Raw genomic sequence first — 19019 nt, 5'->3', positions numbered from 1 at the left:
TCTGTTCAGTCACAGGAGTGTTGCCCTGTACAGAATAACTCAAAGGAATGTTCTTTAAACCTGGTGGATCCTCAGGGTCATCCGCATAGAAGCCCTGTTCCTTCACACCAGCTAGTTCCCACCAGATATCTGGCAGTGCAATTACTAGATGCTCTAATTCACTGCAACTGCCCTGAACTATTTGGGGTGGAGGCTCCATAGCAAATATAATATAGACAACCCCACCCCAGACCACTCACTCCTTACTCAGAGTCTGCCTAGTCTCCCTCCCTTCCTTGTGGGTTCCAGATCTGTGAAGCACACTGAATGAGTTCTGGAGAAAAAGGGGATAGTGCTGCAGAGATCATTGGGTTTCGCTTCCCCCATTCTTGCAGGAAGTAGCGAGCTGTCCATGCAGAGTCCCTTCCAGTCCCTGCCCAAAACTATAATTAGACAGGGAAGTAACTATGGTATCTCAGATATTGTGCCTGATCCAAAGCCATTGAAGTCAATGGAAAGGTGCCCCGGGGAGTTTCAATGGGCGTTAGATCAGGCCCATTGTATGCTGTCAGGCAACTGACTTTTCAATGGTGACCTCAACATCATGGCTTACCTCTTAGAGTGCTTATACATCAATAATCTCTAAGTAAAGATACCTTGCAGCAACTGCATTCTGGGAGTCATTAAGGGTATCATCTGAGTTAAAGCTCTATACTTTGTCTGGCAGTTACAGCTCTAAGGTTCCTTTGTCTAGAAGAGCAGCTCCACAATAGAAGGGTAAGCACGTAGGCCCACCTAACCAGACCTTGCAGTCTCAGTGAGCAGTCTTGGACTAGCGGTTTCTCAGAAAAAAGTAAGGGTCTGAGGGAGAAGAAGGGATATTTCATGAAGCAGAGAGACACTGGAAAGAGACAGAGGCCCAAGGCAACTCCTTCTAGGCATGGGGGAGGAGCCTGACTCAAGATTTCTGCAAGGAGGCAGTTGCTTCTATACCCTTATTACCACACTACTCAAGAAAAGATGACTTGTGTACAATTTGTATATTTCCAAATTACATTAAGAAAATACCTGACCCCACATCACAATTTCTGCCTCACTTGTGAAACTGACTTGCAAGGCTCTGAAAATCTCCTTTACCAAGCAATAGAAGAAGAACCATTAAAGAACTGGTATGGTGCGTGCGCAGGAGCATGGCGGCTCCTTTATATGAAATTGTTTTCAACAAGACTGGAGGCTCCTGAAGGTTAGACCTCAGGGCAGTGAACTAATCCTCTTTTTAACCCTCCTATACAGAGTGTATTTAAAGATTCGATTCCAGGAGTATGACTTCATTGTGTATTAGAGCAGATATAATGAAAGCTTGCCACCTGATTAAGTCTAATAAGTGTTTTTCCCCCTACTTTCATGAAAGCCCGAGGATACATTAACAAACTATAGACTAATTATGTTCACTGAGCAGAAATATTTTGGCAGGAGTAAAATCTGTCCTTCCCAAAGAGGGAGAAAAGTCTAACCAAATGAGAACATAAAAACAATACAGATTTTGTGTAATGGCATAGTACTTCCAGCCATTTAAGGACATTACACATACTGGATAAAATTAACCAGTGCTAGTGCATGGCATGGCTGTGTTAATTACTTAGCTATTTAACGTGGAGGCCCAGTGGTGAATGGAAAGGTGTAGTGTCTCCTTTCTGCTGTGGCATCTTTCTCACTAGCTGGCTTTTCATCACCAGGGTTCTCAGGGGGCGTCTGTATCAGCTTCTGCTAGCATAGACCCTGCGGGAGTTTAGCCTACTGTCTGGAAAGAACAGCTTTTGATAAACATGTCTGCTTAACTCTGCCAGGAAGCGTAGCAGTGTTTTCTAACCAAAGTCAGCTATCCCCAGTCTGGTTCACTGTCTGATTATGGACAAGTCATGGCAACTCTCTGTGCCACAATTTACCCACCTGTAAACTGGATATTACAAGTGCTTATTGTACTTCAGGATGTTTGTAAATTGCTTTGAGATCCTTCCATGGAAAGGACTACTTAAAGAGTAATTATTCAGTATCATTAAACTACTTACAAACTTCTAGTGTTAGGGAAACAGCAAAGAAGATGTTTTACAAGATTATTTTGTATAGTAGATTACTTAAAATCTTCAGAAGAGATCATTTTAGAAAGATCTTTATTAAGCCAAATAAGTAGATTCCTTTTTGTACTACCTTCATATTCCTAACAGACATTTACATGAATTTACCAATTCAGATTAAATTGTCTTTTTATTGTAATCATTATTTGTCATTATACTCAGCATTTTCAGAATAACCCATTTCAATTTCAATTTATGAAAGTAGTGCACTATTTTAAAATATCTGCACTAAGTTAATTATTGAGAAAAATGAGATCTAAGTAGTAAATGTATTTGTTCCAGAATTGAAAATATTCCAAACGGTTCTAAGCTATTAAGCCAAATTTTTAAACTTGAATGCTTCAGATTAGGCATTCAGCACCATATTTATTCTCCACTCCTACAAATAGATCCATGTAAGTGGATCTTTGCATCCCATACATGACTTAACGGGATTCCACATAGGCAAAAGGTATTATAGCCGCATAGATCTGATTGCAGAAATGCAACTAGAGTTGGTTGGTTTGTCAAAACTGTATTCCATTAGAAAATGCCATTTTGACAAAACCTAAATTTGTCATGAAACTATCAATTTCCATAGAAATTCCCACATAATATATTTCAAAAGAAAAAAATAATTAAAAAACTTCATTTTGGAAAAATGTTCAAAATTTTGTTTCAAAATGAAATTTAATTTTTTTTTATTTTTCATGTTTATATTACTTAAATTTTACTTTATTTCATGGCATGTCAGTAGTAGTAGTGGATAGTATGACATATCCTCTACTACTCACATCATCGTATGATATGATAGTCAAAACATTCTATTTTAATTTATTTTTAAAATGAAAAAGGGAAACTGCTGTTTAGTACTGGCTGAAACATCATATCTTATTTGATGTTTCAGCCATGGGAATTTTCAAAAAATACTTGCTTATTTATTAGCTAGGAATGAAAAACTTTGAAATGTCAAAATTTCCCACAAAACAGAAATTACCCATTTCCACCAGCTCTATTTGTAACCTTCAATGCCTAAATGTAACCTGATTTTCAGAAGTCCTGGGCACCAAAAATCTACTAAAGGCAATGGAGCTAGAGATCCTTAGCACCTTGCAGAAATCCTCATTTTTAAACAGCTTGTGGTGTATCATAACTTGCAGCAAGTGTTGAAATAAAGAGCACTAGCAAAACCATATGAATCATTTTTCATCAAGCTGTGGGCAAAAATGGCTGGAACAGAAATCATCTTTTTGTTCTGTTTGTGTACAGTGCCTAGCACAACAGGGCCATAGTCCACTATAGGCTCCTAGGTGCTTCACAATACAAATAACAAACAGCAATAATTAGGTCTCATTTAAAACATGGATAAAATAATGGCAGGTCTGGGAATGGGGATTGAATTATCTGAAAACAAAGTAATGTAGCTGTTGTGCTATTAAAGAATCTCTAAAAATAAAAAGTAACACAGCTTCTTTGAATCATTACAGCATCACTTTCTAGCTCCCTGACAGTGTTAAAAAACAATATGGCATTTGGAAGAAAATTTATACACCAAAGCCTGCTGCTGCTGCTGCTATATTTGGATTCTCCTGCTGCTGTTACAATAATGCCAGATAGAATTTATTCCTACTAAATAGCCATTAAACCAATCCATTTGGACAGAAGCAGCATTGTGGTATTTTAAATAAACTTTTATCTAGTTCATTCAATATATAATATTCTACTGAAGGGCACAATACCGTGCAGTATTTGCAGGTAATCTTTTGAATCAAAATGGGCTGTATACAGGATTATATTCTACATAAAGTAGGCATCCCCAATAGAAGGAGAAAATTGTTTTCTATTGTCCTTTCTGTATATTATTTCACATCAGATATATTTTGGAGATTTTAGTCACTTGGTCAGGTTCACTTTAGCTGGGGAAAGAAGATGTGTTGCATCATCTTCCCCCCCACCAGTTTAACCAATTGCCCCTGGGAGATTCACCGGAGGATGGGTGGGCACCTTCCATGGAGAGGAGGTTGCATGAATCTCTCCCTGGGAGACTCCCTCCTGCAGGGTGTCCCTTGAATGAATTTGGCCCATAGTTTTAAATTGAAAAACAAGCTACTCAGGTAATGGACAATAAAAGGTATGGGGCGGGTAGGGTCGGGGAGAGGTTAGAACACCATTATTTCAATCTGCTGTACCAGGGTCCCTGAACCTTGAGGTGCTGAATGCCCTCAGCTCCCACTGCCTTCACCTCCCATTGACTTTACTTTATATGTCAAAGAATTGTGCCCACACAGTTAACAGTTGAACAACAACTGCTATAGAAGTTATTTGCTTCTTTCCTACTCACAGGAGGAAGCAGCAGTTTCTCTCTATTTCTGATGTACATTTCACACAGCTAATTCACAGGAAAGCAATTTTCCCCATGAGCTTAGAAAATGCTACAAGAAGCAGAATATTTCCTGCCTGCAGGTAGGTGACCTGATCTCTTTTAGTTAAATTAGGGTAATTTAACTCATTTTATCAGAGCTATTCAGATAACATGTGACTTGAATTTTACATCCAGTACTATTCTGCAGAGAATGCACTGGAAATAGCAGGATATCCTGAGTAAATGGGCTGTGCAGGCAAGGCTGAGGAATGGAATCCTCATCCATATCCTGCAGCAACGGGAACAGTGTCACCCTAGGGTCTCTATTGCAGAGCACAGACAGGAGCTCTGACTCTTCACATACATGACTTTGTTGGCTTGTAGATTTGTCAGTTGTGCACCCCCAGTTTATTGGACTTGTACGATCTGCAATCTCCTCATCAAGCTGAAAAATGGAAACATGTTGGGTCCGTTGTGTTTTGACTCTTTTCAGCCATGGTGAGGGTACAAGATCCACTTTTAGTTCCACTGACTGAAAGAACAATATGAAATAGTAACTTAGAACCATGGTTCACAGAATAACAACCACCCATTCTTAGCAATAGGGTTACCTACTCCCGTTGAAGTTAGACAGACTTTAGCCACTGGCTTCAATGGGAGTTTAAAGGGACCATTCTTTTGTGGAGGTTTCTGTTTGCTATTGTAGACAGAGTAGTGAGCATTTGAAACCTCACAAATTAAAAGATTATCAGGATTTTCTAATATAAGTTTGAGAAAATGTCTTGCATATAAAAATAAAGGCAACATGCAAAATTCAACTATAAAATTATGTATTTCATTGTCCAAATTAGAAACTAGCAACTTCAATAATTTCTCTATTTGTCTAGTTACTTTGATGGCTGTCAACATCTTAATATATGATGAATTACTTAGAAGCCATAAGCATATCCTACTTCATCAATCGAATTCTACCTTTAACTTTCATTAAAATGTAGTAGTATTGTCAATGCATTACCTGCAATTTACCTAATTTTATGTAGGTTGATGACTACCAAGAGTTTTTTTGTAACTCATGGTAAAGAGAGTGGAACCATATGATAATCAGAGTTACTAGCATCCAATAAAAAAAACATTTTGCCTTCCAACCTTACAGTACTTGGTATTTCACAGACATCTTTTTAAAATTTGATATTTCCCAAAGAGCCCACTTTATTTCTACAGAAAGAAAACATCTATTCTAGCTAGAGTGTATCTTTGCTTTAAAGAAATCTGCGTAAAGATTAGAGATTGAATATGATCATACAAATCCCAAAGTCCCCAGTCAGGCAAAATTTACAGCTTTGATAAGAATTTTGCCTGAGTAGGAAAAATGGCCCATATACATCAGTAAGAACTGTGGATTATATGAGCTATGTAAAACAAATGGTACAGTTGTTTATATCCAGAGGCATAGCATATTAAATTACAGCACTAAAATAATTAGGATTAATCAATTTAGGACACAAGAATCCTAAAAGCATTGGCTGAGGAGATCTCTGGCCCACTGATGCTTAATTTTAATAAATCGTGGCTTTTCTAGAAGACTGGTAGAGTGCTAATGTTATGCCAATATTAATAAAGGTTAAGTGAGATTATTTGGGTAACTAAAGGTCAATTAGCTTGACAAAATAATGGAAAGCTGATACAGGAGTCAATGGATAAAGGATAGGAATATAATTAATGTCAGTCAACATGGTTTTGTGGAGAATAGGTCTTGTCAACAAATGCTATTTCATTCTTTGATGAAATTACAAATTTGGTTGATAAAAGTAACTGCACAGATGTAATAGATTTTTATAAAGTGTTTGACTTAGTACAACACAACATTCTGATTAAAACAATAGCACTATCCAACATTAATAGAGCACATGTTAATGGGAGTAAGAAGTGTAGATGACAGATCTCAAAAAGTAGTTGTCCACTGGGAATCACCACCTAATAATAACTGGAAGTAAATATAAAATCACTGCAGATCAAATTTGCACATGATACTGAGGATAGGGTGGTCACACACAGTGATCTGGATCATATGGGAACCTGGGTCAACTGTTGAAACAAAATGTGTTTCAATAGAGCCAAATGCAAAGTTATACATCAAGGAAGAAGGAATGCAGGCCATATCCACAGAATGGGGGATTGGTCCTGGAAGGCAGAGATTCTGGAAAGGATGTAGGAGTCATAAGTGGATAAGCAACTCAACATGAGGTACCAGTGCAATGCTGTTACAAAAAGGGCTAGTGTAATCCTTGGATATGCAAACAGAAGAGTAGTGAGCAGGAGCAGGAAATAGTGTGTACAGTTTTGGTGTTCATTTTTAAAGAGGAGGTTGAAAAATTGGAGAAGGTGGAGGAAAGAGCCACAAAAATTATTTGAAGGCAGGAATACATGCTTTACACTGAGACAGTTGGCTCCATCTGTTCAGCTTATCAAAAAGAACATTGATTACACTGTATAAGTACCTTCACAGGGAAAAAATATTCCAGGTACTAAAGATTCTTTAATATAGCAGAGAAGCACATAACAAGAACCACTGGCTGGAGGCTGAAACCAGACCAATTCAAATCAGAAGTGAGGCACAATTTTTTAACAGTGTGGGTAATTAGCCGCTCAAACAGACTACTCAGTGAAATGGTAGATTATCCATCACTTGATGTCTTCAAATCAAGACTGGATACCTTTCTGGAAGATATACTTCAGCCAAACACAAGTGATGCTTTAGTTAAGCACAAGTTATTGAGCTCAATGCAGGGCTGACTGGGTGAAATTTAACAGCCTGGGATACATAGGAGGTCAGACTAGATGACCTAATGGTCTCTTCTGGCCTTAAACTCTATGAATCAGTGAAAGTAATTGCTGCTTCCTAGCGATTATCTTCCATTTAAGTAGAATTAAAACAAAAAACGGAAATGCCAAACTAGTATTACCTAAGTTAATTGAACGGGTGGGATGAGCTGGAATTGTTCTTTTAGTCAGATTTACCAATAACTGCACAATCAATGACAAGTAGCCAAAGCAAATGAAGTGCTAATGGAATACAGAATCAAATAGGATAGCATGTGGGACCAGATTTTTTAAAAGGTCTTCATGCACCTGAAAATGTAGATGGGCATCTAGTATGATTTTCAAAAGTGCCTAGGTGCCTAACACCTCATAGGCAGTTTTCAAAATCTCAGTAGGCACCTGTTTGCATCTTCAGGTAGCTAAATATCTTTGAAATAGTGGTTCCTTGCTGTTAATTGTTCCATGCACAACAAGTGTACTAAAATAAAAATGGACATTCACTGTTAGTGACCTAAATATATTCTGTCACATTTTAAAATAAAATATATTTTTTCTCTTTCTTTAAAGACAAATCTAAGTACTGGTAACAAATATTGGTCTACTTTAAAATAATGTATTTCTTTACAGTAGAAAACTATAGCTATACACAATTAGTATAATATACATGGCAGTTCTTACCACATAAATTATTTATTTTTCCTGACAGTTTTATCTTATTTTTAATATAAACAATAAGCTCCCTGACTTTCCGCTCAAAAGTCAAATGGTTCAGTCCAAGAAGCCACAAAAAATGTTATCTTTATACATAAATCTGTGGAAGCATCAGTGGGATGTAATGTCAAATATAACTTATGAGAGAGTTTTTATGACTTTGAGCTAAAGTCTCCAAACCCTTTTTTTTAAACTGCTTTGCTGCTGCTAAGTGTGCCAAATCTGTCCAGCAGGATGCATTTTCAGTGCTACCAGACTTACTAGTTACCCAATTAATTTCAGGAGAACAATCAATCAAATAGTCACCACTACAGTGTAAGTTAAAGGTTTCTGGTGTTCCCTGAAACTCAGGGTATGGAAACACAGATTTTAAAGCCTGCCCACCAGCAACCCTAATTTTAGAGGCTCTATTCAGGTTGCACTCTGGATCACAAGTGAAGATCACCCTTGACCCTTCATAGTCCACCTCCCACAAGGTCAGCTATCTCTGCCAATGAGGTTCTAGGAACTTGAATACAGCAAAGACGATCCCTTGCTGTCCAAATGACTTAGCAATGAAAACTCTGGAGCAGTAACCAAGTTTTGGTACCCTGGGAGTTTCAGATAACAAGAGGCATCAGTTATCCCAGTGCCTGATACTGCTCCCACTGAAATCAGTGGCAAAACTTGCAATATCTTTGGTGTCCCACAGGAGTCCAACTCTGCAGTCTTTACTCAGGCACAACTACCATTGGCTTTAATGGGAATTTTATCTGATTTAGGTCTGCATAATTGGACTTATTAGGAAAATTACACAAATGATTCAGAAATATTTCCATAGCTTTCTCAGATCCTAATAATGGCAGCACAGATCTCCTCCTCCCACAATAACACCTGCATGAGAAGATTTTGGGGGAAGCAAATCTCTAGAAAAGATGCCACCACATCCTTCTGTCAGTAGGTCAGGGTTCCTCAACAGCACAGGGGCTTCTGCAGGAATGACTATGCAACCTGGGGCTGTATTGTTTGTTCTCTGTAATATCCATGGGGCTACAGGAGACATAACATGCACTCTCTGTGACTCTAGGAGCCCCTCAATGCCCACTGTCAGAGGGCCCTCTATATTTGTAACTCATAACACACTAATGTCATAATAGGTATCCAAAAGGTATCGTATAAGGCATCATATGTAAACTGGTGATGTGCTGGTCAGGAATATCATTGAGTGATGTATGTACAGGTTGTGTGTAAAAAATTGTGTGTGTGTTCTGGAAATACATTCTTAAAACATGTTTTGGAGGCAATGAACAAATCAAGTCTGCCCTAGACAAAGGGATGTGGATTTACCTGTCTAGTCGGTTTCATTATAGGCAGAGGACAATGAAAGTACATTTACATGTATGTAAACTCTTACTATGTAAGTGGTCCATATTCAAAGTGAATTATACCACTGATTTAATGTATTTTATGTATATAGTTTTCTTGTAGAACTTTACATTAATTTATGCAATGGGCATGCCATATCCTGCATACCTTGTACATGAGAGGAGTCCCACTGATTTCCATGGGATTACCTGTGTTAGATACAGACAGTAAGATTTGATCCTATGTAGGCTACAGAGACATTTAGGGATATTTATTTCCATTTTTCATCAACAGTTTGAAAACAAACAAACAAAATATGAATTTCAAGCCAGCGATCCCTCTTCTCTATTTTCTTTAAATTCAATTTGGTGTGAGTTATAAGCCTCAGTTTTGACAGCATTTGGTTTTCAGTTCCAAGTTTTATTAAATCATATGGTAGGTATTATTTACTTCTGTCTCCATCAGTTCACATCTAGGAGGATTCACTGAGGTTAAAAACAGCCACTGTCACAATCTTGTTTTTCTTCTGTTTCTTTTTCATCATGGCTTGTGAACCTATACAGTCCCAACCTACTGGGTGTCTTAATGGTGTTTAACAGCCCGTAAATAAGGGTAAACATTTTAAAAACACTTAACTCCCAATGGTTATTACCAATGACACTTAGGTGCTTTTGAAAATTTTACCCATAATGCATTTAAATATAAGGGCTAGAATACACATTTTCGTTCTCATTTTTTACTTTTTGGAAGGTGTTATGAATTTCCTTTCTTAATCATTAAGAAGGCCTATCTTTATTCCAATCACTGTGTCATGAGCCAGAAAGCTGCCATCATCAGTGTCTGACTGTCTCCAACACTAGTTTGCCAGTCCCATGAATAGAACTCTCTCTGTACATATTATCATTCCATAATTATCTGACAGTTAAACAAATTTGAGCACGGCTTCGTATTTCATTATAATCGCCTTGATTTTTTTTTATGGGTTGAGTTTGCTCTGCTGGTTCTTCACACTGCCAGTACTCACATCACACAAACATAAATGGTCCTAGTCACGATTTCCCTGTAGCCCATCACACCATTGTCAGCAGAAAAGGGCCATCTGCTGGACAGAAAAATGCCCTTCGGAATGTCCTCAGAGTCAGAGAGTTCTCCAGCCAGCACATATAAGTCTCACTTTCTTCCAGTTCAGAGCAGAGGGGGAAGCGTCAAGGGAAGGAAGGGGCTGTGGCTTGAGTGCACTACTCTCTGGCTGTTCTCAACTGGTGGATGGCCCATGGGTGTACTTGTAATACATTAAAGCAGACCTGAGTCTCTTTGTAACTTACACCAGAGGCCTAGTAAGTCCCCAGACCACTCAAAGAACACAAAAAGCACTTGCTCCCTTCCCTGCACCCACTCTACTCCTGCACCAAGCACAGAGATGCAGGAACAGAGAATTGGAGCCATTATTTTTATCATAAACTTTTACAAATATTTCTAAATTCTATTAGAATTAGAAAGGTGACATTGAGCCTGAATGTACAGGGTAACCAAATGTACAGAATTCCTTACTCTGATCACTGTGGTACCAATTACATACCCATAGCTGCATTGAATAATGACACTACCATAAATCCTTAGAGCCTGATCCTCAGATGTGCTGTGAGACCACCACCACCATCAGCTCCCAGTAGTGGTCTCTCAACACTTCTCAAGATCTGAGCTATAATGTAAATACAATAGAAATCTAAGCTTCTCTGTGTTCAGTGATTTTTCTTTTAATGCTGACAAAGCAGAAGACCAATGTGACACTGATCTATAAGTAAAACAATTGCCCGACACTCTCTTGACACAATTGAGAAGCAGTTTGCAAGAATTACACAGTCCACTGCTGATCTAAAGGACAAAGCATTTAAAAAAAAAACACAACCAAGAATTCATTTTAGTAATACCTAGGGCTTCTTTATATGTGAGTAGCAGCAGCCACTAAAATAATTTGATTAGTCTTTGTTTTACTTTGGCTAGACGTTCTTTGAGGAGATTAAAGGTATATCTACACTGCAGCTGGAAATGTGCCTCGCAGCCTGGGTAAACAGATTTGTGCTAGCTGCACTGGCGCTACCATGCTAAAAATAGCATATTGCTGTTGCAGCATGGGCAGCAGCTTGGGCTAGCTACCTGAACTCAGACACTGGGGTCAGGAGGGCTTAGACTCAGATAGCCAATCCAAGCCACAGCCACAATATCCACATTGCAATTTAGCTTTCTAGCTAGAGTCTGTCTTCCCCGCAAACATACCTTAGATGGCTCAGTGTTTGGGAATGGATTGTTAGAGGCTTTCACTTCATGAACCAAACAATGCAAGCTTTCTATGTGCACAACTCCCACTAGAGCTGAAGGGACTTACACACATGGAGGTCCGCAGGTCCTAGGTCACCAACCAATTTCTGTGCAAATCCTGCTCAGAAATATAGTGTACTAGGCTGAGAGAAACCAAGCTCCTCTTCACAGGTTATGGTAAGGAAAGGACTCACTCCATCTAATTGCCTGGACAGACTATTGAAGTGGGGATGAACTTTATGTACCGTCTTATCATGTCTTCTATTGATGTACAAGAGGAACACTTCACCCAGCTGCAGACCATGCTGGGGAGTGGAATGGCAGAATAGGGGTAGGGGCAGGGCTTCCAGTGTTGCCTGTTTAGTGATGAGTCTATCTCCTACTCCTCCAGATTGTTTTGTTTTCTGATTTTAGGGGGAGGCCTTGGTCAGATGGGCTCCATGTCACTGTCTGAATCTGCTTTGTGCCTAAGGCCTCTTAAACTTCTTCCCTGCCTGACTTTTTGTCAACCAAAATGAGAACTTGACATTTCATAGAGACATCAAGAGACACACTGGACTTGAGGAGCAGATGCCCAGCTAAACAGATTTATATCAGCTGAGGATTTGGCTGGAAAAAACAAAAGTAGTTCTAGAATACTGATGACTCCAAGAAACAAGATTTTCATCTGAGAGTAAGGAGTGGACTCAGCTTTCACAGAGTCTAAAAAGCCCACTGAGGTTTTGTGGATCTGCAGAAACAACTAATTTTGCCTAGATTGGGCACGAAGAGTGACACATGATTCAGTGCAGAAACATCCGCACATGGTATTATGCAATACTTAAGTCTCGCCTAAACCCTGCAATGAGTGATTCAGTGGGGCTTAAACGATGTCAAGAGCAGGCCCTATTTGTTAGTTTGATATTTCATGCTCAAAATTCTCAGCAAGAATTTTCCTTACTAGTCTTTTGGTGACTGTGTGCAAGCAGTATCAATGTGTGGTGAAGATTATGGTATAACATCAAAATCTTACAACAATATGTTATCATTGGAACTGCAGTCAATGTTGTTATGAGGTGGGTGAAACAGCATTACATGTTGAGTTAAAACCCCATTGAGATTGATAGGTGTGAAGTTGCCCTTCAAATAACATAATTGTAAGAATAAGCCCCACCTAAGACAAAAGGTGTGTGTAAACCCATGCAGGAGCTTTTGACTGAATATAGTTTTGGGTAAGAGTGTATTAGAAGGGAAGAGAGAATACACAGAAACTGAGAACAGACAAGAGCACAGAGAGCGGCAGAGGCAAAAAAAAAAAATCAAGAAGCCAAGCAGTAGCTGGTGAGCACAATGTAACCCCCGAAAAAGGTAGAGAGAGAGCTTTTGGGTCCATTGGCTAAAGAGGCTTGGAGTTGTCAGCTAACTGCTCCTTTTGTTTTTGATTCCTTCTGCATTCAGAGAAACAGGACTTCGTACATTCCCGGTAAATAAACCAACCTATATCAGAGAAATACCTGACTATCACCAATTTCTACTCCCAGCTGGAACATCCCCATGACCCAGAAATTTGACTAGCTGCTCAGGTTGAAAAGGGGCAACAATATAATCTATATATCACACATTTGATATAGTAATTTGCTTGTGTATATTCATAGATATAGTTTTCATGTGTGTTTTGTTTGCATACACATATGCATGTACAAAGTCTCTCTTACGTATCCTTTCCCTAACTCCCTTTTTCTTACTCTGAAATAAAATACATTTTGTAATTTTAAAAAAATTGAAGAAGAGTACTCCACACAATGAATTATTCATACCTTGCAAAGAAACAACTGTAAAGAACTATAATTTCCAACAAACTGTGATTTCCATTCAGTGTTTTGCCTTAAAATTTCCCCAAGAGAAGTTGCAGCCCTTATACTTGCAGAATATATTATTGTAATTACAGTGGCTACATGAGCGTTTTCCCACATTATTGTCATTTTTGGTTTATGTGATTTTTAAATATTCTATTTTTATAAAGATCATTTTTGTACACAATAAAATTCCTAGCTCTTTTGAAATAACAGAACAAAGAATTCAATGTATATATAATTTGCATCTTTTAAAAAAAAAGTTATGGAAATAGGAATCTCGAAAAGCTAAGCTAGACTTTAGGATATATAATTTCCAGAAAATTATTTTAATTTTCTTTCCTTTCCAGTCTTTTTTTTTTTGTTCTTTTTCTTGTACTTGTTTAAATAGCTTAAAGTTATGGTACAAACTGCCATAATAAAGGTGATGCACACAAATAGAGGGTGGTAGATTGACACACACTATAAAGCTGTCCTCTCAGCAGAATCTATTAACAGAACAGCATATCAAAAATGACAACCCCATTAGGCTTCCAGTTACCACAGGAAAGAACTCATAACAGTAAACCAGGAACCACAGGAAATTACTGTTCATTCATTATATTTAGTGACATCTGATTTTTTTTTTAGAAGTTTTACACAGTCTGAAGAGATACTGAAACAAATCATCATTCTAAAATGGTTTCCTAAAACACTTGTTTTGCACTAACACACATAATCAATGGACCCAATAAAATATTTTAAAGCCATATTAACAAAACAGGAACAATAGGCCAAATTCGGATCTCACTGATGTAAATCTGGAGTAATTCCATTAATTTCAGTGGAGTTTTTATACCAGTGTAAATGAGAACAGAAATAGTCCAGTATGTATATATTTTGTTTGTATTAGTGATGCTACAGAAAGCCTGCCTTCAGAATATTATTTTAAATGCATACAGTTTTCATACACAATGATCCAATAAGTCACAAAAAGAGTTGAAAATCACTTACTCAGATTGTAATTGCTTCTTCCACCAAGTTATAAAATTCTGTTTTATGTTGCTGAAAATGAAAAGTTCTATTATTGGATTTGATTTAGTGAAGATTACTTACAAGAGTAAGGACTCCTTCCATGAGAAAGGATTTATAGGGTCAGAGCTAAAATGTTTTCACTGATTTTAGTTTATAAATGTCCTCCTGGCTCATAGGAGACAAAACATTACCTATGTGAAAATTGTATTGTAAAGTAGTTGGGTTATCTCCTGGTAAACTGACATGCAAAGGATTGCAGCTCCCCTTATCTTCAAGATAGACATACAACTTGTGAAGAGTACAAGTTCCAGCATGTATTACCCAATCTTGATCTAGCTAGCCCAGTATTTCAAGAGGGGACCTGCAGGATGACACCTTGTGAAGTCACTTTGGGCAGCTCTAAATGAGGTGAAAAATGCAACAAGGGAGAAGCAAGCTCTAATCTCGGTGCAATGACTCTCTCAAATAACAATGAAGGCGGTTGCAGGGCACATTTTTAAAATCCTTGAGCTACACACAGATAACTTGCAAGGTCTTGCTTTGCCTTTCTCTGATTTTTTAGAAGTCAGTTATATCTCCTGATATACAGTTGCCAGTGGCTTCACTGGAGTTGCTTTGGTATAACTCAGGAGTCGGCAACCTTTCAGAAGCGATGTGCCAAGTCTTTATTTATTCACTCTAATTTAAGGTTTCACATGCCAGTAATACATTTTAAAGTTTTTAGAAGGTCTCTTTCTATAAGTCTATAATATATAATTAAACTATTGTTATATGTAAGGTAAATAAGGTTTTTAAAATGTTTAAGAAGCTTCATTTAAAATTAAATTAAAATGCAGAACCCCCTGGACTGGTGGCCAGAACCGAGGCAGTGTGAGTGACACTGAAAATCAGCTTGCATGCCTTTGGCATGTGTGCCATATGTTGCTTACCCCTGGTATAACTAAAGGTAAAACTTAGAAGTTCTGCTGTTTTAATGAGGACATGGATGCTTGAATGTTTGAAACAGTTAGACAGAAAGTGAATATCTGTTTTTTTCTGCAGGTAATTACAGTGCACACTAAAAGAAAACATTGGAGGCCTGGGGAAGAAGCGATCACAACCCTCAGAATATATGGTGACCTGGATGCGGAGCAGCAGGAATGGACACTGAATAAGTCAGGCACCTATAGGCAGAAGAATGTGATGGATCTGCAAAGCAGGGGACTACAACTCACAGGGCCATCCTTAGGGAGGTGCAGGGCCAGGGACATTAGAAACTCAGTGCCTATCTGCGGGGGGGTGGTCACCTCTGGCTCCACCCAGGCCCCGCCCCAACTCCACTCCTTCCCCCAAGGCCCCACCCCTGCCCTGATTCTTCCTGCCCCCACCCTGCCTCTTCCCCACCCAGTTACACCCCCTCCCCCGAGCGTGCTGCACCCACCCTCCTCGCCCCTCCCCCTCAGCACCTTGTGACACTGCGAAACATCAGTTCTGCGGCAGGTGGTAGGCGCTTGGAGGGAGGGGGAGGTGCTGATCGGCGGGGCCCACCGGTGAGCAGAGAGCACTTGGGGAAAGGGGAGGTTCTGGGAGGGGGGCTCCTCCTTGTCCCCCCCCAACCCACCTGCTGCTCACCTCCCTCGTTCACCTCCTCACCCTGCTCGCCCGCCTCCCACCTCACCTCTCCACCCATGGGCCACCCCAAAGTCTCTCCAATTCACCATACCCAAGGGATGGCTCTGACAACTCATCAGTCCCCTCCTGACCACACTTCTCTTTCTCCTGGACAGGTAAGGGAAAAGGTCCTGAACCAGACATTACAGCTGGATGCAGAGGTGTATGGGATTTATGGGGAAGCACCAGTGGCTGGCAGAGAGCAAGGGCAGAGGGTTCCCAATGCAAGATATTAACAGATCCTGGCCTGGAAACCCGAGTTCACCTATTTGCTTAGGTAGAGACTGGACTGGAGAGGGCACCACAGGCATTAGGGTTGAGGAGCCCTGATTCTCAATTGGACTGCCCCAGGGACAAAAACATTTACCACTACTGTTCACCTTGAACTAACTGTTTAAGCCTCTGTACCAAGGCAACCTTTCCCTTCCCTTCCAGCGCTAGTCAAATAACCTTTCCCTTAGTCATGTCTGAATGGTTATTGTGACCCACCAGGGCTAGTGCCTGCAAGGCCTAGATGCTTAAGCACCTATAGAGCTTCTCCCAAAGTCTTTGTGCACTAGGTATGCTACTGGTACTCTAGGGATTTGCTGTACTCAGGCACTGAACAGCAGCAATAATTACAAGAGTAAGGAGCCACTAAGGGTACGTCTACACTACTGGACTATTCCGAATTTGCATAAACCGGTTTTGTAAAACAGATTTTATAAGATCGATTGCGCGCGGCCACACTAAGCTCATTAATTCGGTGGTGTGCGTCCGCGGTCCGAGGCTAGCGTCGGCTTCTGGAGCGTTGCACTGTGGGTAGCTATCCCATAGTTCCCGCAGCCTCCCCCGCCCCTTGGAACTTCCGGGTTGAGATCCCAGTGCCTGATGGGGCAAAAATCATTGTCGCGGGTGGTTCTGGGTAAATGTCGTTAGTCACTCCTTCCTCTGGGAAAGCAACAGCAGACAAGCATTTCGCGCCTTTTTCCCCTGGATTGCCCTGACAGATGCCATAGCATGGCAATCATGGAGCTTGTTTTGCCTTTTGTGACTCTCACCGTATGTGTACTAGATGCCGCTCACAGAGGCGATTCAGCAGCGCTACACAGAAGCATGCTTTTGCTTTTGCATGACAGCAGAGATGGTTACCAGTCATACTGCACCATCCAAACTCTTCCATAAATTGGAACTAAGATGATCATGGCTACCAGTCCTTTTGTACCATTTGCTGCTGTCATAAGTGCTCCTGGCTGCTCTTAGCCGGGGTGCAAAAGCCAAAATTGGGAATGACTCCCTGAGTCAATCCCTCCTTTTTGGTATCTAAAAATAGAATCAGTTCTGCCTAGAATATAGGCAAGTGTACTCGATAACCACTGTATCATAGAACCAGAGAGCACAGCTGCTCTGTGTCAGATCCTGCAGAAACTATGATCTGTATGCTATTCACAGGGGGTGCTCCTGTAACAACCCCACCTGTTGATTCCGTTCTTCCCCCAGCCTTTCTGGGCTACCGTAGCATTGTCCCCCCACTTGTGTGATGAAGTAATAAAGAATGCAGGAATAAAAAGACATGGTGACTTGTTAGTGAGAAATGAGTGGAAGGCAGCCTCCAGCTGCTATGATAGTCCAGACAGGACATTAAGCAGTGTGTAGGAGAGAAGCCCAACATCCCTCTGCTAGTCCAGGGGCAACTGAATCTGTTCTTTACACATGAAGGGTGGGGGCTGATGGAGCTCAGCCCCCTGTTGCTATGATGACGATGGTTACCAGCCATACTGCACCATCCACCATAAAAAATTAGGGCCAGGCGCCCTTGATTGACCTGACGGATGCTAGTCAGCATGGTTACTGCCCCATGTGCCAATAGGCTGATGACGAGGACGGTTACCAGTCCTTTTGTACCATCAGCCACCCATGGCAGGGGGGGAGTGAGGATGTTGGTGTTGACGGCTGCAGCATCGTGTCTATCTGCAGCATTCAGTAAAGATAGGGTGACATGTAAAAGAGTCAGAGGATTGTTTTCCCTTTCGCTTCTGGGGGTGGGTGGGGGGGGTGAGTAGCTTGCCAAGCTATGCCCTGACCCACCGCGGACACTGTGTTTGACCCTAGAAGCATTTGGAGCTCAGCCAAGAATGCAAATACTTTTCGGAGGCTGCAGGAACTGTGGGATAGCTTCAGTCCTCCAGTCCATGAGTGTCCATTTGATTCTTTGGCTTTCCGTTACACTTGTCACGCTGCAGTGCGCTGAGTCCCTGCTATGGCGTCTGTCTGGAGATTTTTTAAAAAGGATTCTGAATTTCATCTTCTGTAACGGAGCGCTGATAGAACGGATTTGCCTGCCCTTACAGCGATCACATCCGCATGGTCCGTGCTGGAGCTCTTTCTTTATTTTGATTTCGGACTGCATCGCCACCCGTGCTGATCGGAGCTCCACACTGGGCAAACAGGAAATATTCAAAAGTTCGCGGGGCTTTTCCTGTCTACCTGACCACTGCATCTGAGTTCAGATTGCGGTCCAGAGCGGTCACTGCTGCACTGTGGGATAGCTCCCGGAGGCCAATACCGTCGATCAGCGTCCACATTAACCCTAATCCGATATGTTAATACCGATACTAGCGCATTCTCTCGTTAGGGAGGAGTACAGAAACCGGTTTAAAGAGCCATTAAAATCGATATATGGTGCCTCCTAGTGTGGACGGTTGTGGCGTTAAATCGGTTTTACGCTCCTAAAACTGGTTTAAACGCCTAGTGTAGACCAGGCTCCAGTGACAATTAAAGGAAAGGAGACCAAGTCTACAACTTTACATGACTGTGATAAAACTTTTGAGCAGTGGTAACCCTTTTCCTGTCTCTGCCAGCACTCACTTCCCCTCCTCCTAACCCACAGTCAAT

At 40.5% G+C, this 19019-nt stretch overlaps 1 long non-coding RNA gene across 3 annotated transcripts in view; it reads right to left on the bottom strand.

Moving 5' to 3' along the window:
- LOC120374771 overlaps nt 1–19019 on the bottom strand; it is a 185613-nt gene that overhangs the window by 152629 nt on the left and 13965 nt on the right. For all 3 annotated transcript variants that reach the window (XR_005586238.1, XR_005586237.1, XR_005586236.1), the window contains exon 2: nt 14475–14525. This is a non-coding gene — a long non-coding RNA (uncharacterized LOC120374771). The remainder of the gene's footprint in view (nt 1–14474; nt 14526–19019) is intronic.

Source organism: Mauremys reevesii, linkage group 11 (genome assembly GCF_016161935.1).
Source record: "Mauremys reevesii isolate NIE-2019 linkage group 11, ASM1616193v1, whole genome shotgun sequence".
NCBI lineage: Eukaryota > Metazoa > Chordata > Testudines > Geoemydidae > Mauremys > Mauremys reevesii.
The sequence above is the reverse complement of the archived record's forward strand: the minus strand, read 5'-3'. Positions and strand labels throughout refer to the sequence as shown.